The sequence below is a fragment of the Fringilla coelebs genome (genome assembly GCF_963513975.1).
Source record: "Fringilla coelebs genome assembly, chromosome: 29".
NCBI lineage: Eukaryota > Metazoa > Chordata > Aves > Passeriformes > Fringillidae > Fringilla > Fringilla coelebs.
Window position 1 is genome coordinate 418583 of NC_140055.1, and position 8042 is coordinate 426624.

Below are 8042 nucleotides of genomic sequence, written 5' to 3' on the forward strand. Positions count from 1 at the left end.
CTCTCCTTGCATCTATTTCAGCCTCACGGATGTCTCGCTCTCTTCTCTCACGTATTTCTCTCCGTCCAACTCTGGCCACTTCTTCCTCCCTTTCTCGTGTGCGGCGCTCAGAGCCCTCCAGCTCCAGTTGCCGTTCACGATCGATTCTCCTCTCCCTCAGGGCCTCTTCCCTCTCTCTGACCCGGGAAATTCTCCTCTCTGGTTCTGCTTCCTCCTCACGCTCACAGGGACGTTCTCTCCTTCTCAGCTCCTCTCGTGGTTCCCGTTCCCGGATCTCACGGCGCACTTTGACATCGGCTTCTGCTGCTGCCACTGAGATCTCTCTGTCCCTTTCGTACCTCACTGATTCTCTCTGTCTCCTTCCATCATCTTCAATCTCACGAATTTCTCGCTCTTGTCTCTCCCGTGTCTCTCTCAGGTTTCTGGCGGTCACTTCTTCCTCCCTTTCCTGTGCCCGGCGCTCAGAGACCTCCAGCTCCAGTTGCCGTTCACGATCGATTCTCCTCTCCCTCACGGTGTCTTCCCTCTCTCTGACCCGAGAGATTCTCCTCTCTTCCTCCTCACGCTCACAGGGACGTTCTCTCCTTCTCAGCTCCTCTCGTGGTTCCCGTTCCCGGATCTCACGGCGCACTTTGACGTCGGCTTCTGCTGCTGCCACTGAGATCTCTCTTCTCCTGTCGTACACTTCTTGTTCTCTCCTTGCATCTATTTCAGCCTCACGGATGTCTCGCTCTCTTCTCTCCCGTGTCTCTCTCTGTCCAACTCTGGCCACTTCCTCCCTTTCCCGTGTTCGGCGCTCAGAGACCTCCAGCTCCCGTTGCTGATCAATTCTCCTCTCCCTCAGGGCCTCTTCCCTCTCTCTGACCCGGGAAATTCTCCTCTCTGGTTCTGCTTCCTCCTCACGCTCACAGGGACGTTCTCTCCTTCTCAGCTCCTCACCTCGTTCCCGGATCTCCCGGCGCACTTTGACGTCGGCTTCAGCTGCTGCCACTGAGATCTCTCTGTCCCTCTCGTACCTCAGAGTTTCTCTCTGTCTCCTTCCACCATCTTCAATCTCACGAATTTCTCGCTCTCGTCTCTCCCGTGTCTCTCTCAGGATTCTGGCAGCCACGTCTTCCTCCCTTTCCCATGTGCGGCGCTCAGAGCCCTCCAGCTCCTGTTCCTCATCCACCCTCCTCTCTCTCATTCTCCCTTTTCTTCTGGGATCATCTCTTTCTTCCCGCTCCTGCTCCTCCTGGATCTCCCTTTCCCTTTCTGCAGATTCCAGCTCCCGTTCCCGCTGTGCTTTCCGTCCGCAGCCGCGTTCCTCTGGCTCTGCTCTCCCACATTCCCCGAGCTCGATCTCTAACGGTTCCTCCAGGTACGACTGATGTGGCCGCCTGGACTCCGGACATTCCAGCTCAGCCACCCGGCAGCTTCTCCCTTCCAGCTCTCTTTGTTCCAGCTCACGCCGGCGGTGGCGGCTCCTCTCTTCCCGGAGCAATTCGGGTTCCCGTGGCCGATTGTCACCTTCTCCATCTGCTCCTCGTGGCCGCTGGGTTCTTTCATCACGCCCTGGCTCCTGGCGGCTCCACCGGTCCGGCCGTGGTTGGGGTTCTCGGCGTTGCCTGCCTGTCCTCACGTCTGCCAGTTCTTCCTCCCGGTCTCTCCTCTCTCCCTCCCAGAGTCTGTCCGGCTCTGGGGGCTGCCGCCTTCTCCGGCTCTCCCGCTGCTCGCATGGCTCCTGGCTCCGTTCCCGGTATTCCCGAGGGATCAGCTCCCCGCGTGGTTCCCCGTCCTTCCTGCTCCGCGTGCGACGTTCCTGCCGATCCCTCCTCGTTTCCTCTGAGATTTCCACCTCCCTGACCCTGAGGTCTCCTTGCAGCTCAGCTTCGCGATTCCTCTCCCAGGTTTGTCGTTCCTCCTCCTCCTGGAGCTGCCGGCGGCTCCCTCTGCTCCTGAATTCCGGCTCCCGCAGGGATTTTCCGCCGGTCGGGAGCTTTGTTCTCTGCACCAGGAACGGGGCCCTTGGCTGGAACCAGAAGCAGCACTTGGCCACCCGGAACACCAGGAGGAGGAACTCGTTAAAATCGATGTCCCCGTCCCCATCCCACTCCAGGAACTGCAGGATCTTCTCGATGGTCTGGGGGTCGTGTGGCTTCTGCAGGGAAAAAACACGGTGGGGGAAAAAGGGGATTTTTGTCTTCCTGCTCCCTGGGAGAGAAATGCAACAATGGGAAGAGTCGCAGGAATTCTCCTTCCACCTCTCAAAATTGAACTTTTAGGGCTCAGCACCAGCTGTGGCAATTCATTCCCCCAAATCCCCCCTGGATCCCCCTTTTCTCCAGGCTGAGCCCCCCAGCTCCCTCAGGATTCTCCATTCCCTTCCCGGGCACACAGGAACCCAACCTTTGGTGGAACCCTCCCCGTTCCCTTTCCAGAGAGGAATTTGCCGTTCCCGCATCCCAGCCCTTCCCCTCAGCTCTCACCACCAGGGAATCTGCGAATTCCCTCTGGATCAGCTCCCTCATCCTCCTGCGGCTGAGCCCGGAGCCGTCCCCATCTCCCCGGGCGTGCTGCTGGAAGACGCCGACGATGGTGGCGATGCTGTCCAAGAACGGGGACATCCTGCAGATCCGAGCGAGCCTGCCAGGGACAGGAGCAGACCGAGGGCTGGGGGAAACCCTCGGGAAATGGGGAGGAATCCCTGGCTCCGCGCTGGGAACGCATTCCGGGGTTTTAGTGGGATGGGGAGTGGCCTCTGGCCTCGCCACTGACGCGTTTGGGTGACGTTGGAGCGGGAACGGTGACGGGGATGCGGTGACGGGGAGGGACCCGGCGGTGCTGACTCAAGAGATGCCCCCAGATCCTGCCCTGTGGGGTTATCCCATGGAATATTTCCTTGGAATGGACCCTAAGTGGAGCCAGTCCAACTCCTCTGCTGTCCAGAGAGGTCTCCAAGGTCTCCACGGAGCTTCTCCTCTCCAGGTGAACCCCTCCAGCTCTCCCAACCTTCCCCCAGCCCTTGGAGCATCTCCATGGCCTCATTCCAGGACTTCCTGGTGTTCCCAAGATTCATCCCCATGATCCTGGCGAGAGAAGCTTTAACCCAACCCAAGACAAGATCTGGGGCAGAGACCTCAAAAGCTGCGTCTGGAAACCTCCAAAGCCTCCTCCTTCCCTCCTTCCTCCCTTGTGGGATCCCCAGGCCTCCTGTCGGGAACCTCCGTGCCCGATCTGATCCCGTGCCCGATTCCCGCCTCCGGAACGTGCCCGGGCACACGAGCACTCCCTGCCCATGGAGACGCCGGAATTTCCATGGAGAAGGGGCCACCGCTCCAGCTGGGAGCTGACCCCACACCCAAGGAAGTCCCCGGGCTTCTCCCAGATTCCCTTCCCTCAAGCACAACCCAACAATTCCAACGGGGAGAAACCCCTCGATATTCCCCAAAACTGCCGGGAGCGGCTCTCCCGTCCACCGTGAATCCCGGAGGAACACCGAAATTCCCAAGCAGGGGAACATTCCCGGCAAAGGGAGCGTTCCCAAGGGAGCCACTCACCCAAGTCACCGGCGGGATGCAGTGGGATTCCTGGGAAGCCGTGCGGAGCGAGGCGAGGACGGGGCTGCTTTTATAGGGTCCCCGTTGGGGTTGGAGAGGAGCCACCCTCCGTGGACGTTGTCCTGATTCATCCTGGGCCAAGCCCAGTCCCAAACGGGTTATTTGGCTTTATCAACCCTTCCCTATCATTTTCACCCCGAAATAGCAGCGGCTCTTCAGGCCGGTTCCGCCTAATCCTGGAAAATCCTGGCTGTAAAATCCTTTTACGGTCGAGTTTCAGATTTTTTGGGGGAAATCTGGAAGGGCTCCAGAGCGTAAACGGACGAGGGTGGATTTTAATGTAAATATTTGTGTTATGGGTGGGAGTTTATGTCTTTAACGCCTGCAAAACCACATGAAAATAGGAATTAATATTTAAATTAAATTAATTAAATTAATTAAATTAATTAAAGAGAAAATTTAAGTGCTGATGGCAGCAGAGCTCAGGACGAGCAGATCAGGGACAATCAAGATCTTTATGATGCACAGAATTGGTGCCACAATTCCAGAGGGGATTTTTGTCTTTTTTATTTGCATTTCCTTTGGAATTTCACGTCCAAAGTCACTGAGGTTTGGACCAGGCACAGGCAAGAAGATTTCAGCCCTAAAATCTGGGTGAGATTCCCCAAATCCTCCTGATTTTGTCTCGTGGGACAGCCCTGTAGAGTTTTATTCTTATTTTTACTTCTCATGAATGAGTATTTGGCCATGGCAGCCAATATTAAAAAATAAACCCACCACAACCATTTTTAAACAATTAAATGAATTTTAAAATGGATTTTTGAAGGGAATTGTAATCAATTGATGACTTTTCATTGCGAAAAATCACGATGAAACTTCTAATGTTAATTGGACCATTTTAATTTCAACTTGGCTCGATTTTAATTAAAAATAAAAGCGGAACCCTCTGCTGAGAGGTCGATTAATGCCGAATTTCCTCCGGCTGCCCTCGGGCCGTCATTACCTCACAATCTCCGTATTTTTTAATTTAATCTTCGAAGGGCAAATTAATTAACTCTTCCTTTATTCCCCAGGAACTCTCCCAGCACTTGGGGAGGAAATCTGGAAAATTCCAGAGCCCGGATTTGGGGTTTGGAGGGGGCCGAGGTGACGGGGACATCACGGGGGCCACCTCAGAGCAGGAACTCGTCCCGCAGCCTCGCCCGTGGCTCACCCTGGGTGTAGGAGCCCAATTAATTAACGCTGGCTAATTAATAACCTCGGGGACACTCAGCCCAGGGATTTGTCCCCAACGTTCATTTTTGGGCTTTTTTTTTTTTTTTTTTTTTTTTTTTAAACCCGGATTAAATTACCCTGGTGCAAATTAGGCCCCGCCTGGGCGATAATGACACCCTTGGGACGCTGTAATTTTGGGGTGATTATGCAAATGAGGGGGGGTTTGGTGGCCTGTAACTGTCTGGAATCCCCACCCCAGGGGCCGGGGCCGCGCGGGAGCCTCGGGAATCCGCCTTGGAAAAGGTCCCTGGCCTCGGGAGCGCTTTCCTGGGATTTGGTGACATTCCCGGGATGAGGCAACGAGGCTCCAGGCACGTCCTGGCGCTGCTGAACCCCTTTTCCTGCTGGGTTTTCCCCAAAAATGCTGTTCCCGAGGGTCCAGGCATGTCCTGGCAGTGCTGAACCCCTTTTCCTGCTGGGATTTCCCCAAAAATGCTGTTCCCGAGGGTCCAGGCACATCCTGGCGCTGCTGAACCCCTTTTCCTGCTGGGATTTCCCCAAAAATGCTTTTCCTGCAGCTCCAGGCACGTCCTGGCGCTGCTGAACCCCTTTTCCTGCTGGGTTTTCCCCAAAAATGCTTTTCCTGCAGCTCCAGGCACGTCCTGGCAGTGCTTATGGAACTGGGATGGGATTTTTTGGGATTTAAGGTTCCTTTCCATCCCAAGCCATTCCAGAATCCCCTGGACTGGTTTGGATTTTAGGGATCAATCCTTCCCTGGCCCAGGTGTTTCCATAGATTCTCCATCCCTGGGAGAATCCAAGGCTGGGCTGGACCCATCTGGGATAGGGGAAGGTCCCATCCCATGGAATGGGTTTTTTTGGGATTTAAGGTTCCTTTCCATCCCAAACCGTTCCAGAATTCCCTGGGCTGGTTTGGATGGGGTTTTAGGGATCAATCCTTCCCTGGCCCAGGTGATTCCATGGATTCCCCATCCCTGGAAGTGCCCAAGGCCAGGCTGGACCCACCTGGGCCGGTGGAATTTGTCACACCGGGGCTCGGGGTGTGCTGGGACACTTTTCCAGCCGGGATGTGGACGAGCAGTGGGATGAGGTCGGCGGGGCTCATTCCGGGCTGGAGCGCCGGGATCCTCAGCCCGCTCATCCTGTTTGTCCCCGTGCCCATCTGTCACCTGTCCCCAATCAGCGCCATCGGGTCCCCACGCCTCGTCTGAGGTCGGTGACACGCAGGACACGGAGCCCCGGCTGCCACCTCCGACGTCACCTCCGAGACGGCCCCGGGTCCCAGGGCGGCCTCAGCTCTGAATCAGAAATCCCAGGGCAGAAACCGCCCCCAGCCCGCGGGGATCCGGAACTCCACAATTCTGCCGGAATTCCCTGGATCGGGCCCAGAGTGTGGAATTCTGGGATGAGTCCTGGGGGGTCTCAGCTGGGGACACGCCAGGGGAGGGTTGGGAATTCTGGATATCCCACAAGGGAGGGTTGGGAATTCTGGACATCCCACAGGAGAGGGTTGGGAATTCCGGATATCCCACAGGAGAGGGTTGGGAATTCCGGATATCCCACAAGGGAGGGTTGGGAATTCCGGATATCCCACAAGGGAGGGTTGGGAATTCCGGATATCCCACAAGGGAGGGTTGGGAATTCTGGACATCCCACCCAAACCAGCACAGGGGAGGGTTGGGAATTCCGGATGAGGGTTGGGAATTCCAGATATTCCCACCCAAAGCAGCACAGGGGAGGGTTGGGAATTCCGGATATCCCACAAGGGAGGGTTGGGAATTCCGGACATCCCACCCAAACCAGCAGAGGGAATCTTTTATAGGATCGGGAATTCCAGGGGAGACACCCCCGAAACGCCCCTCACCCAATCCCTCCATCTTTATTTGCCTTTTTCTCATTAATGAGGATTTTGTCCGGAATTAATTGCTGGCCCTTCCACGGACACCCCCGGCAGGAATGGGGCAGGAATTGGGCAGGAATTGGGCAGGAATGGGGCAGGAATGGGGCAGGAATGGGGCAGGAATTGGGCAGGAATTGGGCAGGAATGGGGCAGGAATGGGGCAGGAATGGGGCAGGAATGGGGCAGGAATTGGGCAGGAATGGGGCAGGAATTGGGAAGGAATGGGGCAGGAATGGGGCAGGAACGGGGCAGGAATGGGGCAGGAATTGGGCAGGAATGGGGCAGGAATTGGGCAGGAATGGGGCAGGAACGGGGCAGGAATGGGGCAGGAACGGGGCAGGAATGGGGCAGGAATTGGGCAGGAATGGGGCAGGAACTGGGCAGGAAAGGGGCAGGAATGGGGCAGGAATTGGGCAGGAATGGGGCAGGAATGGGGCAGGAATTGGGCAGGAATTGGGCAGGAATGGGGCAGGAATGGGGCAGGAACTGGGCAGGAATTGGGCAGGAATGGGGCAGGAATTGGGCAGGAATGGGGCAGGAATGGGGCAGGAACTGGGCAGGAATTGGGCAGGAATGGGGCAGGAATTGGGCAGGAATGGGGCAGGAATGGGGCAGGAATGGGGCAGGAATGGGGCAGGAATGGGGCAGGAACTGGGCAGGAATTGGGCAGGAATTGGGCAGGAATGGGGCAGGAATTGGGCAGGAATTGGGCAGGAATGGGGCAGGAACGGGGCAGGAATGGGGCAGGAACTGGGCAGGAATTGGGCAGGAACGGGGCAGGAATGGGGCAGGAACGGGGCAGGAATGGGGCAGGAACGGGGCAGGAATGGGGCAGGAATGGGGCAGGAACGGGGCAGGAATTGGGCAGGAATGGGGCAGGAATGGGGCAGGAATGGGGCAGGAATGGGGCAGGAATGGGGCAGGAACGGGGCAGGAATTGGGCAGGAATGGGGCAGGAAAGGCTGTTTTGGTTAATTTGGTGATTTTGGTTATTTTTACCCCGCCAGGGTTGGGGTTCAGGCGGTGCCCGAGCCACGCCCGGGGCTCGGAACGGGTTTGGTGAGAGGGGCGGGGAGGGAGGGGAAGCAAAGGCGGAGGAATGAGGATGCTGGGCCGGGAACCGGGGCTGGGCCGGGGGCTGGAGCGGGGCCAGGGGTGGGAACGGGGCTGGAAACGGGAACCGGGAGTCCCGAGGGAGCTGAGGGGGGGATCCCGGAGAAAAGGGGGGTCCAGGGGGGATTTGGGATCCGCCAGGGGGGATTTGGGATCTGATCCCAGGGAATGGGGACAGGACGAGAGGGAACGGCCTCGAGCTGTGCCCGGGGAGGCTCAGGGTGGGAAATTTGGGAAAATTCCTCCTGGAAAAG